The sequence below is a fragment of the Lontra canadensis genome, unplaced genomic scaffold, assembly GCF_010015895.1.
Source record: "Lontra canadensis isolate GAN:19392208 unplaced genomic scaffold, GSC_riverotter_1.0 scaffold2, whole genome shotgun sequence".
NCBI classification, from domain to species: domain Eukaryota; kingdom Metazoa; phylum Chordata; class Mammalia; order Carnivora; family Mustelidae; genus Lontra; species Lontra canadensis.
In genome coordinates, this window is record NW_022630996.1 from 44,235,988 (window position 1) to 44,253,817 (window position 17,830).

A 17,830-nucleotide genomic window follows, 5' to 3' on the forward strand; every position below is an offset into this window, starting at 1 on the left:
AAATACACCAATCTACATGTTGTTGTGAGGCATTTTAACATGTGAATAGCATTTAAACCAGTAGATGTCAAGTAAAGCAGATTACTCAATATAAGGTGAGTGGACCTCAATTAATCAGCTGACGACCTAAAGAAAAAAAGACTGAGGTTCCTGGAATAGAAGGAATTTTACTTCAAGACTGACTGCCTTCAAACTCAGGACTGTAACATCAACTCTTGCCACAATTTTCAGTCTATCAGCCTATCGTGCAGATTTTTACTTGCTGGCCCTCACAACTGTATAAGCCAATTTCTTAAAGTCTATCAATCTCTCTCTGCTCTAGAAAATCCTAATATATCATCCTTTTACCCTACTCCATTTATAATGCCTTAAATATTTCCTTCATATACATTTAGAATCTCCATGTTATAATTTTTTGCTTAAACCATCATAGTTTAGAAAACTCAAGAAGAAGAAACCTTTTGAATTACCCTTATTTTTATTTGCTGGGTTCTGTCTTCCTTCCTGATAGTTCCAAGGTTCCACCTTTTATTTTTTTCTGTTTATAGTACTTACTTTTGCTATCTCTTAGAGTAGGGCTGCTACTTTTTTCCTTCATCTGAGAAGGTCCTTGGTATCCCCTTCATTCCTGATAGATATTTTCACTGGCTACTGAAATCTGTATTTTAAAAAAATATTTATTTAAGTAATCTCTACACCCAACACCAACATGAGTTTGGGCTCAAACTCAACACCACAAGATCAAGAGTCACATGCTCTTCTGACTGAGCCAACCAGGTGCCCCTAGAATTCTGTACTGATAGGTCTTTCCTTTCAGCACCTGAAGAATATTTTGTCACTTCCTTCAGGCCTCAGTGGTTTCTGATGAGAAATGCACTGTTATTTGAATTATTTTTCCACTATAAATAAGGTGTTATTTTTTTTTCCTCTAGTTGCATTTAAGACTTTTTTTCTAGTTGCTCTTTAAGTTTTCAGAAGTTTAATTATGATATATCTTGACATAGATTATAGGGGGCTTACCCTACTTAGGGTTCAATCACCTATGTCTCACCAAATTTAGGAAGCTTGCAACCATTATTTTTTTAGTACTTTTCCAGCTCTGCCCTTATTCTCCACTGCTTCCAAAACTCAATGACACAAATGTTACATCTTTTGTTATAGTCCCACGGGTTTCTAAATCTCTGGGGGTTTTTTTCCAAGTCTATTTTTTCTCTTGTTCAGATTGGGTAATTATATTGTTCTATATTCCAGTTCACTGATTCTTTCATTTCCATTCTGTTAAGTCAATCTGCTGGGCTTTTTATTTCAATTACTGTACTTTTCAATTCAAAAACTTCCATTTAGTTTTTCTTTATATGTTCTATTTATCAGCTGAGACTTTCTATTCCATTGTTGAGGCTATCTTTTCATTTGTTCTGTGTTCATTAATTTCTCACTGAAGCATTTTTTTCTTAAGATTTATTAGAGGGAGAGGGAGAATGAGAGAGCACAAAAGGGGAGAGGTCAGAGGGAGAAGCAGAATCCCCACTGAGCAGGAAGCCCAATGTGGGACTCGATCCTGGGACACCAGGATCATGACCTGAGCTGAAGGCAGCTGCTTAACCAAATGAGCCACCCAGATGCCCTCACTGAAGCATTTTTAATGACTGCTTTTTCAGTATCTTTTTCAGATAATTCTAACACCTGCCAATGATTATCTTCTCTCATTTAAAGATTTTCCCAATTCTTTTTTTTTTAATTTTTTAATTTTAGATTTTCCCAATTCTTGGTATGACAAGTGATTTATATTTGAAAACTAGACACTTACATATTAGTGTACGAGATCCTCTATCTTATTTAAACCTCCTGTGTTACATGGTTTTCTCTGATATCACTGTGGAAGGGCAGAGAGGTGCTCCCTTACTATTGCCAAGTGGAAGGAGAAGTCTAAGTTCCCCATTTAGCCTCCACTGTCACCTGAGAGTGGTGAGCTCCTTCTCACTGCTGAATGAAAGTAGGAGTTCCAGGTCCCCAAGAACTCTTCACCGATACTATGGTGGGGATGGCCTCCAGACTCCTGGGCAATAGTGAAAGTCCTGACTCTCCATTAAGACTCTCTGACATCACCCCAGAGGGTGTGGGATGGGGACCTCATTACTGCCAGGTGAGCATGGAAGTCATGGCTCCCCACGTGGTCTCCACTGGTACCATGAGGGAGGGGATGTTGGATTCCTCATTATAGCATCACCAGGGTGGAAACATAGGCTCCCCATCTGGCCTTTGCTCATGCAGGTGGTGGTACAGACACAGTATTTTTCTGTGATGTCTGGCTGGAGAATTGTTATTGTCTAAAAGTCTTCTGTCTTGCCAGGTTGTCCCTTTCTTAGCTACAAGAACAGGTTTCTGTTGGGGAGGTTACTGGCTTTTTCAGCTCTAAGTCTGGAATACATGAGGTTAAAACAAAACAAAATGGGGGTGCCTCAGTGGCCCAGTTGGTTAAGCATCTGCCTTTGGCTCAGGTCATAATCCTGGCATCCTGGGATCAAGCGCCAATTGGGCTCTCTGCTCATGGCGGGAGCCTGCTTCCCTCCACCCTCACTCTTGTGATCTCTCTTGCTCTGTCTCTCTAATAAAAAAGTAAAATCTTAAAAAAAAAAAAAAAAAACCCAGAAACAAAAACACTGGGATCAAACTACTGTGTCCTGAGGTCCCTAGCCACTCTGACTTTTTCTCTTCTAGATCCCTGTTTGTTTTATATAAAATATCCAGAGTTTTTAGTTGTACTTAAATGGGTATAAGGAAAATGGATAGCACAAGAATAGGGAAAGGAGGGATCCCCATCTTCCCAAAGTCCCCAGTTTAGGGAAAATTTTTAAATTGATTTTCTTCAACCTTAAAAGATATTCTCTAGGGGCACCTAGGTGGCTCAGTCGTTTAAGCATTTATCTTCAGCTCAGGTCATGATCTCTGGGTCCTGCGATCCAGCCCCGCATCAGGCTCCACACTCAGCAGAGAGTCTGTTTCTGCCCCTCCCTCTACCCCTTCCCCCATTTGTATGCTTTCTCTCTCTCTCTCTCAAAAATAAAATCTTTAAAAAAAGATTCTGTAGCAGCTTGTTTTCTGAAAATGTTTATAGCACTGTTACCATTCATTACTTACATAATAACTTACATATTTGAAAAATTAATTAATTTTAACCTCCATTTCTAAAGGGAATTTTTTATAGACTCATATAGAAGAACAACTATTTGTTAACTTATTTGCAGAAAAGCATTTAAATATCACATTAAATTGTTCTCTAATTCTCCCAAAATATTTTTCAAGTCCTTTTTTTTTAAATGTTTAGCTACACTGGTAGACAATAAAACTAAAACTCTTAAAACAAAGCAGGGTCATTCTTTAGAGGGAGAAATCCTGTACTGATAAAACACTAGTATTGGTACAGATTCAGGAACAGCATAGGAAACCACGCATCAACTGCAAAGTGTCCTATTAACAGTCACTGTAAAGCTCAGAGCAAGGATCCCCAGTTCACTATTCAAGACAAAACCCAGAATCCAAGAGATGTTATATGGGAAAAAACAAAATGACATCAGAGAAGACTAAAAATATTGAGAAAAAGACACAAAGCAGTTAGAAATGAGTTTATGTTACAGAGAAAGCACAGTTACTGCTCAAAATTTACAGTGATCTATAAAGCTGAATTGATCTGCCTATGACCTTTGCAATAGTAACAATCCATTGTAGGCTAGCACTTAAATAAAAATTTGTTTGGGGCGCATGAGTGGCTCAGTCGGTTAAGCATCTGCCTTCAGCTCAGGTCATGATCCTGGGATCCTGGGATCAGGCCCCAAGTCAGACTCCCTGCTAGGTGGGGAGTCTGCATCTCCTATCCTTCTCCCTCTGTCCCTCCCCCAACTCATGCTCATCACACACTCTCTCTCAAATAAATAAAATCTTTTAAAAAATTAGCTTAAGCTTATTTTCCCAACTAGGAAAATAAGACCTTTCAATAAACATTTCTGACTGACTAGCTTTTTTTTATATAGCAATGAGAAGCAAGATGGCTAAAAGTTCAAGTACTCCAGAACTTGTAAAATTCCCATTTTACTGTAACTTACATTGCCATGTCAAATTAATGGAACAAAAGACCAGAATTCAAATAATCAATCTAGACTAACCAGCTGCCTAATTTGGAAAAAAAGAACCTGCATCTCTTACTGCTTGCACCAGATATCTCAACTACATTACAGACATAAATGTAAGAACAAAAACAAAAATTCCCAACCATATTAGAGTGTAAGCTTTGGAGGAAAAATTTTAAGCATAAAACTAAACCATAAAAATGATAGACAAATTCTATGTGAATTTTTAAAACAATATACCAAGTTATTAATGCAACTAAAACAATATACCAAGTTATTAATGCAACTAAAACTAAAAGGAAAAACTTTGCAACACATAATAACAGCATTAATGTCTTTATAAAGAATCAGTCAATTGAGAAATTTCCCAGCAGAAAAACTGGCAAAGGATATAAACAATTCATTCACACAAACAAAAAAACACAAATAGCCAACAAACAAAATCTTTTAACCTCTCCTATATAGAAATGCAAAAGCCAACAATTAGAGGTCATTTAAGAATTAAATAAAATTGGTATAATGTGGAGAAACTGGCACTTTCACACTGGTGGGAGAGTGGTAGTAGAAATGCATACTGGTGGGGCCATTCTGAAGGACAATCTCACAAATGTCTATTAAATTTAATATGCATATCCTTGACCAAAAAATTCCACTTCTAGGAAATCTATTCTCCGGAAACATTCACACAAACATGAAATAATCACACATATGTTTCAGACCATACAAACATACATACAACTGCAGCACTGAATCAAGCACAAAAATAGTTAGCAACAAATTATCCATCATTACAAAATAAGTGGGCAGCAGCCAGAGGACAGTTTAAGGAATATTTATAAAACGAAACAATATTAAGTCATTATAAAGGATAATAGACCTATATGTAATAACATGGAAAGATATTCACAGTAATTAAGTGAAAACAGATAAGCTGCAAACTAGTGTCCACAGTACACTGCATTTTTGTTGAAAATCAAACAATGTGCTAGATCAAGTATAGGCAAACTATAGCTGGCTGGCTGACTATCTTGGTAAATAAAAGTTGTGCTGGAACACAGTCATGCTCATGTATTGCAATGGAAGCCATATGACCCACAAATCTTAAAATATTTACTATTTAGCCCTTAAAGGAAACGCACAGCTACCTCAATATGGGCCAAATTAACTGACATTCTCTCTGCCCTACTTTTGCTTATCTATGTTGTATATTTCTGCAATATTAGAATGTTTATAATAAACATATATTTATAATCAGAAATATGTAAAGCAATATTTCAGGGAATTGGTTAAATACCATGTGGCCATTAAATGATGTAGGTATATATTCACTGACACAGAAATATTTCCACCATATATTAAATTTTAAAACACAGTTTATCAAATACCATATGTAAATACCTCTGATGGTTGCTTTCAAAACCAAGTTGTTATGCACAGCTGGGTAGCACAGGACAGATGGCTGCTAACCTTTAAAATATCACAGTTATTTTGCTCAAGTAGAAAGAATTTATTTTCAAGTATTTCTCTTGTTCTAAAAGATTTGCTTCTTCATTGTTTCTATTGGTGTCCTCAGACAAAGCAGAATGCAAAACAATGTAATTTCTGCATTTCTATCTGCCACAAGTACCTCCATCTCAGTGTATACCAGCTCCTTCATCTCTAAGTCATCTAAATTTGATCCTCAAGAGCAAACGCAGGCTAACCCCCATCAATTCATAAGAACTGTCATAAAGGGGAGGAGAAAAATAGAAAGTGTCCAGGACACTCCCAGATAAAGATGGTAAGCTGGAAAAAGACATTTAACCTGTGCTGACTCTGGATGAAAGAGGACTTCAACCATCTCCATTTTGACCTCAGTCTGTACTTTCTAATTGATTAAGTTCTTTCCAGCTTATCTCTTAACTCAGGCAAAAGATCTTGTGTACAAGCATCCCATGATGGGAACCCAAACTACCCCCTCAAGTATAAGGATTGCCCTGAGCCAGCAAGACCCTGCATGACTGACCCCAAGACCATGACCAACAGAACCTTCACTGGCTACCTGCACGTTCCCACCAAACTTTGTCCCACATTTTCTTTTTATAAACCTTGAAGCATTTTCGGTACGTTGGAGACAGCCTTAGGGACACTACTCCACTGTCTCCCAGTGGTGGCCTCACTGAAATAAATTCCCTTCTTTTTTCACCACCGCTCATGTCTCTGCCTCTGTATTTTGTCAGGGTGAGTAGCAGAGCCTGGTCTGTTTCAGCCCCCCAGAGCCAGATCCTCTCACCCTCCTGCTTGGCTACATGGATACTCTACAGAACAGTAAGGGTGCTTTTTGCTCTCTTTTTCTTTCTTTCTTATTTTTAAGCATAATACCCCGAGGCCAAAGATAACAGATTAGACAATAGCAACACAACTCCATAAGCTGGAAAGCAGAGGGATGAGTGTTAGCTGACTTACCAGAACTGAAAATGTTAGATCTTAAAAGAGAAGAAAAACCAAGAAGCAATTTGATTATCTCCACAAAACTGTGGGGTTCTTAAAAGGCCCGGGGATTATTACACTGGGTACCAATGAAAATAGGGGTTAGAGCACCTGGGTGGCACAGTTGGTTAAGCAACGGACTCTTGATCTCACCTCAGGTCTCAATCTCAGGGTCATGAGTTCAAGCCGCTCATTGGGCTCCACACTGCCCAAGGAGCCTACTTTAAAAAAGAAAAGAAAGGGGCGCCTGGGTGGCTCAGTGGGTTAAAGCCTCTGCCTTCAGCTTAGGTCATAATCCCAGGGTCCTGGGATCAAGCCCCACTTCGGGCTCTCTGCTCAGTGGGGAGCCTGCTTCCTCCTCGCTCTCTCTGCCTGCTGGTCTGCCTACTTGTGATCTCTATCAAATAAATAAAATCTTAAAAAAAAAAAGAAAAGAAAAGAAAATGGGGGTAAAGGAAGGAATAAAATGGAAGAATTGGGTAAAAATTTATGTATAATGACTTTTGATTCCTAAATTATCTAAAACACTCCCACACTGGGCAATAGCCCCTCATCAACTGCAGAAAAGATGAGATGCATTTTCTGAAGCCAGTAAAGCAGTTGAAGGCTTGGGTATCACACTGAAAAATCAGGGAGTAAATGAAAATTTACATTTACATTTCACTCACTCAGTGAGGCTGAAACTACCCCTCCTCCCCCAGCCTTTTCCTTGCATTCAGATCTTAGAACACTTGGAGGTTTATACTCTCCAACAAGAGACTAGAAGTCCTTCTTTAGGGAATCTGACCAGCTCAAAAGGAAAGGCCTAACTAAATACACTGATATTTGTGATACCACAAAGAAACAGACACTGATATTTTATACAAGAGAGGTTGGCAGGACTTTGTCCCCACTTCCTGAAAGGTGGCCTCTAAATGTTTAGAATTTCCTAGTAAGAGTATCTTGTTCATGGTGGGCCCCTGGGGTCCCACCTAATAGTTTATATTAACAAGGTGACTGAGACTGGGCCTTTAGATAGTTTGTGCTAATGAGATGACTCAGAATCGGGGCTGGGCATGCCAGAAAGACCAAACTATGCGACTAGAGGGTCAGAACTTTTCAGTAATGTCAGATGAGACAGAAGGGCTGGAAATCGAATTCAACCATGTGGCCAATAATCTAATCAATCACACCTACACGGGGGTACCTGGGTGGCTCAGTAGGTTAAGCATCTTCCTTTGGCTCAGATCATGATCCTGGCATCCTGGGCTCCCTGCTCAACAGGGAGACTTCTTCTCCCTCTGCCCCTCCCCCTGCTCATGCTCTCTCCCTCATTCTGCATGCTCTTTCTCTCTCAAATAAATAAAATCTTTATTTTTAAAAATTTATTTGAAAGAGAGAGACAGAGCATGAGTGAGGGGAAGGGGCAGAGGGAGAAGGAGAAGCAGACTCCTGGCTGAGCAGGAAGCCCGATGTGGGACTCAATCCCAGGATCCTGGTTGGGACCATGACCTGAGCTGAAGGCAGACGCTTAGCCAACTGAGTCATTCAGGTGCCCCTAAATGAAATCCTTAAAAAAAAACAAAACCTCACACAATAAAACCCCAATAAAATTTCTGAATACAAAGTCCAGGTGAGCTTCCCTAGTTAAGAATACTCTTAATATGGTCATACATTGAATTAATGCAAACTGATTCCATGGGAGAAAACAACAGAAACTCTGCATTTGGAACGCTCTCAGAACTTGCCCTATGTGTCTCCCTTTGGCTGGTTCTGGTTTTCTTTGTGCTATAATAAAACTATAATAGTAAGTATAGTGCTTTCTGGGAGTTCTCTGAAGTAATCCAACTCATTATCTAACCTAAGGGGGTAGGGTGAACACCCAAATTTGTAGTCAACTGGTCAGATCTGAGAGTCGTCTTGGGACACCCAAATTTGTGGCTAATGTGTAAAGTGAGGGCAGTATTGTGAAGGATTATACCCTTACCCTGGAAATCTGGCCTAACTCCATGCAGTCGGTGTCAGAAGTCATTACAAATATTAAGGATACTATCAAGGAAATGTCCCAGCCAGATCATATACAGTGAAAACCACCCAACAACTCAACACTTCCTATCAAACTTTTAGTGTCTCAGTCTTTAAAGAAGTCTCGAGGCACCTGGTTGGCTCAGTTGGTAGAGTATGGGACTCTTTTTTTTTTTTAAGATTTTATTTATTTGAGACAGAGAGAAAGAGAAAGAGAGAACACAAAGAGGGAGAGGGGGTAGAGGGAGAAGAAGAGCAAAAAGCAGTGAGCAGGGACGGATGGAGGGACCATGATGCAGGGCTCTATCCCAGGAACCTGAATGTGGGACTCTTGATCTCAGGATTGTGAGTTCGAACCCTGAGTTAGGTGTAGCGATCTTAAAAAGCACAAAATCTTGGGGCACCTGGATGGCTCAGTTAAGCATCCAACTCTTAATTTCGGCTCACATCATAATCTCAGGGTTGTGGGATTGAGCCCCATGAAGAGCTCTGTGCTCAGCAGAGTCTGCTTGTCCCGCTCCCACCCCCTTTCCCCTTCTCTCCCACTCTCTGCAAGGACGTGTGCCCACGCTCACTTGCACTCTGTAAAATAAATAAATAAATTTTTTAAAAGAAATAAATACAAATAAAAAGTTTCAAAAGGCTGAGAATCACCAGATATATCTGGATGAAACACAGAAACACTTCAGAAAACCTATCACTGATAACCTTTGAGAAATAAAGAAAACTCTTAGAAATTAAACATATTAGAGAAAATTACAAACTCCATAAGTTGAGAATAAGTTGAGTAAATACCTCAAAAAACAAGGCAAAAAGACAGAGATGAAAACCAGGAGAGTCAATAAAGGGAAACTTGAGGACCAGTTCAGAGGGCCCAAATGCTGAAAAACAGAATTTCAAAAAGAAAGGATGAAAACAATGGTGAGGAAAAAATTAATTAATTTTGGATAAATGTCCCCAAATCAAAGCGCATAAGTTTTAGGATTTAAAGTGCCCACGGAAGCTAGCCTCTCCCCATCTCCAAAATCATGGCAGGCTGAACCGGGGACGTTCCAAAGATTTTCATCTTCACTACTACCCAGAATACCTGGGGACTGGTGTCTGAACCCTGATATAGAGCTCTACTAAAATCAACAAATTTTTGGATGACAGGAATCAATAATGCTCCCTAGGGTGAGCAATACAACATTGGAATCTCCTTTTCCAGCGGGACTGATTTTGCTGACACAAAAGATAAAGTGCTGCTGTTTTTCAAGCTGCAACCCAAAATAATTACCAAACAGGATCTACATAACAACATTCTTATTTTATCTATGTTAGAATCATCTATAAATTCCCTTTACCAAGGAGGCAGTAAGGCAAGTATTTGCACCAACCTTGTTAAAGGATCAGGAATGGAGAAAAAATTTTGATGCCAAACTTCAGAATCTTTTGAGTGATCTAGAAAGCTGGGTTGGGTATAGTTCTATGAAAATCAGACACTAAATTACCAAAATTGAAACTTAAGAAGATAACATATTAGGAGTGCCCAGGTGGCTCAGTCAGTTAAACGTCTGCCTTCAGCTCAGGTCATAATCCTGACCTGAGTGGGATAGAGCCTCACATCCAGCTCCCTGCTCAGTGAGGATACTGCTTCTCCCTGTCCCTCTGCCTGCCCTGCTCCCCCTGCTTATGCTCTCTCTCTGTCAAATAAATAAAATCTTCAAAAAAAAAAAAAAAAAAAAGAAGAAGAAGAAGATACGACAATGACAACACATTAATTATTCTTACACGAACTAATGAGTTCCAGTTTTGGAAAGAATAAGCACATCATGGAAATAAACAGATTAGTGAAGAAAGAACCAGTTATTTTAAAGAATTATTTGAAACAAGTGCAAGAGTTGTGATTCTTAAGTAGCCATGTATCAGGCTTTTGATAAAAGTACTTTAGGATTCAATTTTCACTAGATTTAGCTTTTGATAAAAGTACTTTAGGATTCAATTTTCACTAGATTTTAAAATCATGACTTGACGAGGAGAGCCAAAGATGGTGGAGGAGTAAGAGACCTTACTTTTGTCTGGTCTTAAGACATCAGCTAGAGGGGCATCTGGGTGGCTCAATGGGTTAAACCCTCTGCTTCAGCAAGGAGCCTGCTTCCCCCCACCCGCCTCTCTGCTTACTTGTGCTCTCTGTCTGTCAAATAAATAAATAAAATCTAAAAAAACAAAAAACAAAAAAAAGACCTCAGCTAGATAGCTATCAAATAATTCTAAACACCTGTGAATTCAACTGGAGATCTAAGAATAGAATTGTTGCAGTTCTGCAAACAGAAAAGTGACCACTTTCTGCAAGGTCTCTACTGATTCGTTTAGTGTCTATTTCCCTGGGGTCATTGTTGCCCTTTTAGTATTTTATTCTCTCATTCATCTATTCTTCTCTGGGAAGAATGACAAGATGGAAAAACTCACCTCAAAAAAAGAGAACAAGAGGCAGTACTGATTGCCAGGGACTTAATCAGTATGGATATAAGTAAGATGTCAGAACTAGAGTTCAGAAGAATGATTATAAAGATACTAGCTGGGCTTTAAAAAAAAAAGCATAGATGACACTAGAAAGTCCCCTTCTGGAGAAATAAAATCCAATCAAGTTGAAATCAAAAAGCTTATTAATGAGATGCAATCAAAAACAGAGGTTCTAACTGCTAAAATAAATGAGACAAAAGAGAATTAGTAATATAGAAGACAAAATAATGGAGAATAAAGACACTGAGAAAAAGAGAGATGAACAACTACTGGATCACGAGGGGAGAATTCGAGAGCTAAGCGATATCATAAAGCAAAACAGTATTAGAATAATTGGGATCCCAGAAGAAGAGGAAGGGGCAGAAGGTATAGTAGAGCAAATTATAGCGGAGAACTTCCCTCATCTGGGGAATGAATCAGGTATTCAAGTCCAGAAGGCACAGAGAACCTCCCCTCAAAATCAATAAAAATAGGTCAACACCTCAACATATAATAGTGAAGCTTGCAAATCTCAGAGACAAAAACAAAATCCTAAAAGCATTGTGGGACAAGAGGTCCATAACCTATAAGGCCAGAAACACTGCACTGGCATCAGACCTATCCACAGAGACCTGGCAGGCCAGAAAGGACTGGCATAGTATATTCAAGGTACTAAATGAGAAAAATATGCAGCCAAAAATACTTTATCCAGCAAGGTTGTCATTCAAAATAGAAGGAGACATAAAAAACTTCCAAGACAAACCGACACTAAAAGAATTTTGTGATTACTAAACCAGCCATGCAAGAAATATTAAAGGGGATCCTTTAAGCAAAGAGAGTGCCCAAAAATAACATAAACTGGGAAGAACAGAGGCAATATAAAGTAACAATCACTTTACAGGTAATGCAATGGCACTAAATTCATATCTTTCAATAGTTACTCTGACTATAAATGGGTTAAATACCCCAATCAAAAGACACGGGGTATCAGATTGGACAAAAAAGCAAGACTCATCAATATGCTCTCTGCAAGAGACTCATTTTAGACCTAAAGACACCTCCAGATTGAAAGTGAGCAGGTGGAAAACCATTTATCATGTTAATGGACATCAAAAGAAAGTTCAGGTGGCAAAACTTACAGACAAATTAGACTGTAAACCAAAGACTGTAATAAAAGATGAGGAAGAATACTACAGCATAATTAAAGGGTCTACCCAACAAGAAGTTTTAACAATTGTAATATTTTATGCCGCTAACATGGGAGAAGCCAATTATATAAACTAATTACTAAAATTAAATTTAAAAAACACATTGATAATAATACAATAATAGTAGGGGACTTTAACACCCCACTCACTACAATGGATAGATTATCTATAGAAGATCAACAAGAAAAAAAGGGCTTTGAATGACACACTGGGCCAGATGGACTTCACAGATATATACAAAGCATTCCATCCTAAAGCATCAGAATACACATTCTTCTCAAGTGCATATGGAACAGTCTCCAGAAAAGATCACATCCTGGGTCACATATCAGGTCTGAACTGATACCAAAAGATTTGGATCTTTCCCTGCATATTTTCATACCACAATGCTTTGAAACTCGAACTCAATTACAAGAAGAAATTTGGAAAGAACTCAAATACATGGAGGTTAAAGAGCATCCTACTAAAGAATAAATGTGTTAGCCAGGAAATTAAGGAAGAATTCTAAAAATCCATGGAAACAAATGCAAATGAAAACACAACTGTTCAAAACCTTTAGGATATAGCAAAGGCAGTCCTAAGAGGGAAGTATATAGCAATACAAGCTTTTCTCAAGAAACAAGAAAAACAACCTAACCTTACACCTAAAGGAGCTGTTGAAAGAACAGCAAATAAAGCCCAAACCCAGCAGGAGAAGAGAATTCATAAAGATTAGAGCAGAAATCAATGAAGCAGAAACCAAAAGAACAGTAGAACAGATCAATAAAACTATGAGCTAGTTTTTTGAAAGAATTAATAAGATCGATAAAGAGAAAGGACCCAAATAAATAAAATCATGAATAAAAAAGGAGAGATCACAACCAACACCAAAGAAATACAAATAATTATAAGAACATATTATGAGCAACTATATGACAACAAATTAGGCAATATGGAAGAAATGGATGCATTCCTAGAGACACATAAACTACCAAAACTGAAACAGGAAGAAAGAGAAGATCTAAACAGACCCATAAACAGCAAGGAAATTGAAGCAGTAGTCAAAAATATTTGACAAACAAGAGTCCAGGGCCGGATGGCTTCCCAGGGGAAGTCTACCAAACATTTAAAGAACGAATACCTATTCTTCTGAAGCTGTTTCAAAAAACAGAAATGGAAAGAAGACTTCCAAACTCTTTCTATGAGGCCAGCATTATCTTGATCCTAAAACCAGACCAAGACCCCACCCAGAAGAAGAATTACAGACCAATATCCCTGATGAACATGGATACAAAAATTCTCACCAAGATACTAGCCAATAGGATCCAACAGTACATTAAAAGGATTATTCACCATGAGTGAGTGGGATTTATTCCTAGGCTGCCAGGGTAGTTCAATATCCACAAATGAATCAATGTGATACAATATATTAATAAAAGAAAGGACAAGAACCACATGATCCTTTAAATAAATCCAAAAAGTATCTGACAAAGTACAGCATCCTTTCTTGATTAAAATTCTTCACAGTGTAGGGATAGAGAGAATATACCTCAATATCATAAGAACCATATACGAAAAGTCCACAGCAAATATCATTTTCAGTGGGGAAAACTCAAGGCTTTTCCCCTAAGGTCAGGAACACGGCAGGGCTGTCCACTATCACCACTGCTATTCAACATAAAACTAAAAGTCCTAGCCCCAGCAATCAGACAACAAAAAGAAATAAAAGGCATTTGAATCAGCACCAAAGAAGTCAAATTCTCACTCTTCGCAGATGACATGATACTTTATGTGGAAAACCCAAAAGACTCCATCCTAAAATTGCTAAAACTCAGACAGAAATTAAGTAAAGTGGCAGGATATAAAATCAATGCACAGGGGCGCCTGGGTGGCTCAGTGGGTTAAAGCCTCTGCCTTCGGCTCAGGTCATGATCTCAGGGTCCTGGGATCGAGCCCCACATCGGGCTCTCTGCTCAGCAGGGAGCCTGCTTCCCCCTCTCTCTGACTAATTGTGATCTCTGTCTGTCAAATAAAGAAGTAAAATCTTTTTAAAAAATAAATAAATAAAATCAATGCACAGAAATCAGTTGTATTTCTACACACTAACAATGACACACAAGAAAGAGAAATTAAGGAGTCGATCCCATTTACAATTGCCCCCCAAACTCTAAGATACCTAGGAATAGGAGGCAAAGGATCTGTACTCAGAAAACTATAGAACACTCGAGAAACTGAGGAAGACACAAAGAAACGGGAAAACATTCCATCCTAATAGACTGAAAGAACAAATATTGTTAAAATGTCTACGCTACCTAGAACAATTTATACATTCAATGCAATCCCTATCAAAATACCATCAACTTTTTTCACAGAGCTGGAACAAATAATCCTAAAATTATGGAACCAGAAAAGACCCTGAATAGCCAAAGGAATGTTGAAAAAGAAAACCAAAGCTGGTTCACAAACCTGGACTTCAAGCTATATTACAGAGCTATAATCGGGGGTGCCTGTGTGGCTCAGTCAGTTAAGCATCTGCCTTTGGCTCAGGTCATGATCCCAGAGTCCTGGAATTGAATCCTGCATGGGGCTCCCAGGTCAGCAGGGAGTCTGCTTCTCCCTCTCCCTCTCCCTCTGCTCCTCCCCAAAATTTGTGCACTCTCTCTCTCTCCCCCTCCCTCCCTCAATAAAATAAAATCTTAAAAAAAAAAAAAAAAAAGCTTTAATCATCAAGACGGTATGGCACTGGCACAAAAACAGACACATAGACCAAGGGAACAGAACAGAGAACCCCGAAATGGACTCTCAACTCTACAGTCAACTAACATTTGACAACGCAGGAAAGAATATCCAATGGAAAAAAGTCTCTTCAACAAATGGTGCTGGAAAATTGGACAGCCACATGCAGAAGAATGCAACTGGACCATTTCCTTACACCACACACAAATAAAGACTCAAAATGGATGAAAGACCTAAATGTGACACAGGAATCCATCAAAATCCTAGAGGAGAACACAGCCAGCAACCTCTACGACCTCAGCTGCAAAAACTTCTTACTAGACACGGGTTCAAAGGCAAGGGAAACAAAGGCAAAAATGAACTATTAGGGTTCATTATCAAGATAAAAATTATTATCAAGATAAAAAGCTTTTTCAGAGCAAAGGAAAGAGTTGATAAAACCAACAACTGACAGAATGAGAGAAGATATTTGCAAATATCCTATCAGAAAAAGACTAGTAGCCAAAAATCTACAAAGAACTTACCAACTCAATACCCAAAGAACAAACCAATCAAGAAATGGGCTGAAGACATGAACAGACATTTCTCCAAAGACATACACATGGCCAACAGACAGATGAGAAAATGCTCAACATTACTCAGCATCAGGGAAATACAAATCAAAACTGCAAGGAGATACCACCTCACACCAGTCAGAATGGGTAAAATTAACAAATCAGGACATGACAGATGTTGGCGAGGATGCAGAAAGGGGAATCCTCCTACACTGTTAGTGGGAATGCAAGCTGGTGCAGCCACTTTGGAAAACAGTATGGAGGTTCCTCAAAAAGCTGAAAATAGAGCCAACCTATAATCCAGCAATTACACTACTAGGGATTTAGCCCAAAGATACAAATGTAGTGATCTGAAGGGGCAGGTGCACCCCAAAGTTTATAGCAGCAATGTCCACAATAGCCAAACTATGGAAAGAGCCCAGTTGTCCATTGACAGATGAATGGATAAAGAAGATCAATCACACACACATTGGAATATTAGTCAGCCATCAAAAAATGAAATCTTGCCATTTGCAAAACATGGGTGGAACTAGAGGGTATTGTGCTAAGTGACATAAGTCAGAGAAAGATAATTCTCATATGATCTCACTCATATGTGAAATTGAAGAAACAAAACAAAGGATCATAGGGGAAGGGAGGGAAAAATAAAATGAGACAAAAATCAGAGAGGGAAACAAACCATAAGAGAATCTTAATCAAAGGAAACAAACTGAGGGTTGCTGTGGCGGAGACAGGTGGGGGGATGGGGTAACCAGGTGATGGGCATTAAGGAAGGCACATCAGAGCATGATCATTATCTTGAGTCATGAATGTTACATCTCTTAGATATCACAGGTACTAGTAAAGAAATACACTTTTTAAAATTGGGGGGGAAATAAAGAAAATGCCCACTGAGGTCCTAGCACATATATGAAAGAAATCCATACCCAGGGACATCATTTTGAAAAACTTCAGAACAGTACTCCGGGACAAAGGTCTCACAAACTTCCAAAAAGTACATCACATAAAAAGAATGAAGAATCAGAACAGCATTAGATTCTCAAAAAGAACAATGGAAGCCAAGAAGGGGAAAAAAAGAAAAAAGCCTTTAAAAATCCAAGGGAAAAAACAATTTCCAAACTAGGATTCTATACTCAAATTTTCCATTAAGCATGTGGGTAGGGATAAAAAGATTTTTCCAGATATGCAAGGAATCAATATTTTGACCTCCCTTATACTTTTCTGAGGAAACTACAAGGATCTGTTCCCCTAAAATGCGGGAGTCACCAATAAAGAGGAAGCCACAGGATTCTGAGGAATAGGAGATCCATAACGAGAGAGAGGTAAAGGGAGTTCCAGGATGATTGTGGAGTAAGATCCCAAATAATTCATCACCACAAGCCTAGAGAAGAAATAGTCCAAATCCAGAGCAGATCAGAAGGCTCTAGGAAAGATTTCAAGATAAAGAACATGATAAAATAGCTAATGTGTCTGAATATACTGGGAGGAGACTTAAACAACTGTGGGGAGTTAGGGTAGAAAACTAGGCAGAGAAACAAAAATCAGTACTTACTAATTCTAGAGGGGAAAATAAAGTTGTACATGAAAAGGAAAAGTAATAATGACTAAAAGTCTCTGTAATGAATACCACTGACACAGTCCTAACAATGCAAACACTGAATATTGTCCTAACAAAATTATATCAGGAAAATGGCAGGACTAGAAGGACATGTGTGTGTGAAAGCAGTCTGGGGTGGGTGGGATGCAATTTTGGGTAAAAAAGAAAGCTGAACCCTCACTCTGCACAGTGGGAGGTAACAGATAACTCTTATAATTGAAAAATCAAGAAGAAACCCACAGAGCATGTTATTTAAAGACATGGAGGTAATCACCAAGGAAATCAGATTAAATAATTTTCTATGGCTGGCTCTAAGAAAGGGGAAATTTAAGGACTGTTGGGCCTGGGAAGAACTGCCCTTTTTTATTACCAGGCTCATAACACATTTTGATTCTTTAAATACATACATGTATAACTAAAAAAAAAAAAAAAATCTAAAATAGAGAAAATGCCCACACACTCATATACAAAGTGTTCTATCTCTCCTTTCTCTTTTTTTTTTTTTTTAAATCCTGAAGACAAGAGAGAACATGGCATGCATATAGAACTTAAAACACAGCAGGAAGGGTTGGTTAAGCAAGCATCTGCCATCGGCTCCGGTCCAGGCTGGGATCAAGCCCGGTGTCAGGGTCCCTGCTCAGTGGGGAGTCTGCTTCTCCCTCTCCCTCTACCGCTCCC

The 17,830-nt window shown here is 38.7% G+C and overlaps 1 protein-coding gene across 5 annotated transcripts in view; it reads right to left on the reverse strand.

Annotated features, from left to right (window-relative positions):
- Positions 1-17,830, reverse strand: part of CCDC126 (coiled-coil domain containing 126) — a 48,415-nt gene that overhangs the window by 11,766 nt on the left and 18,819 nt on the right. The window lies entirely within an intron of this gene.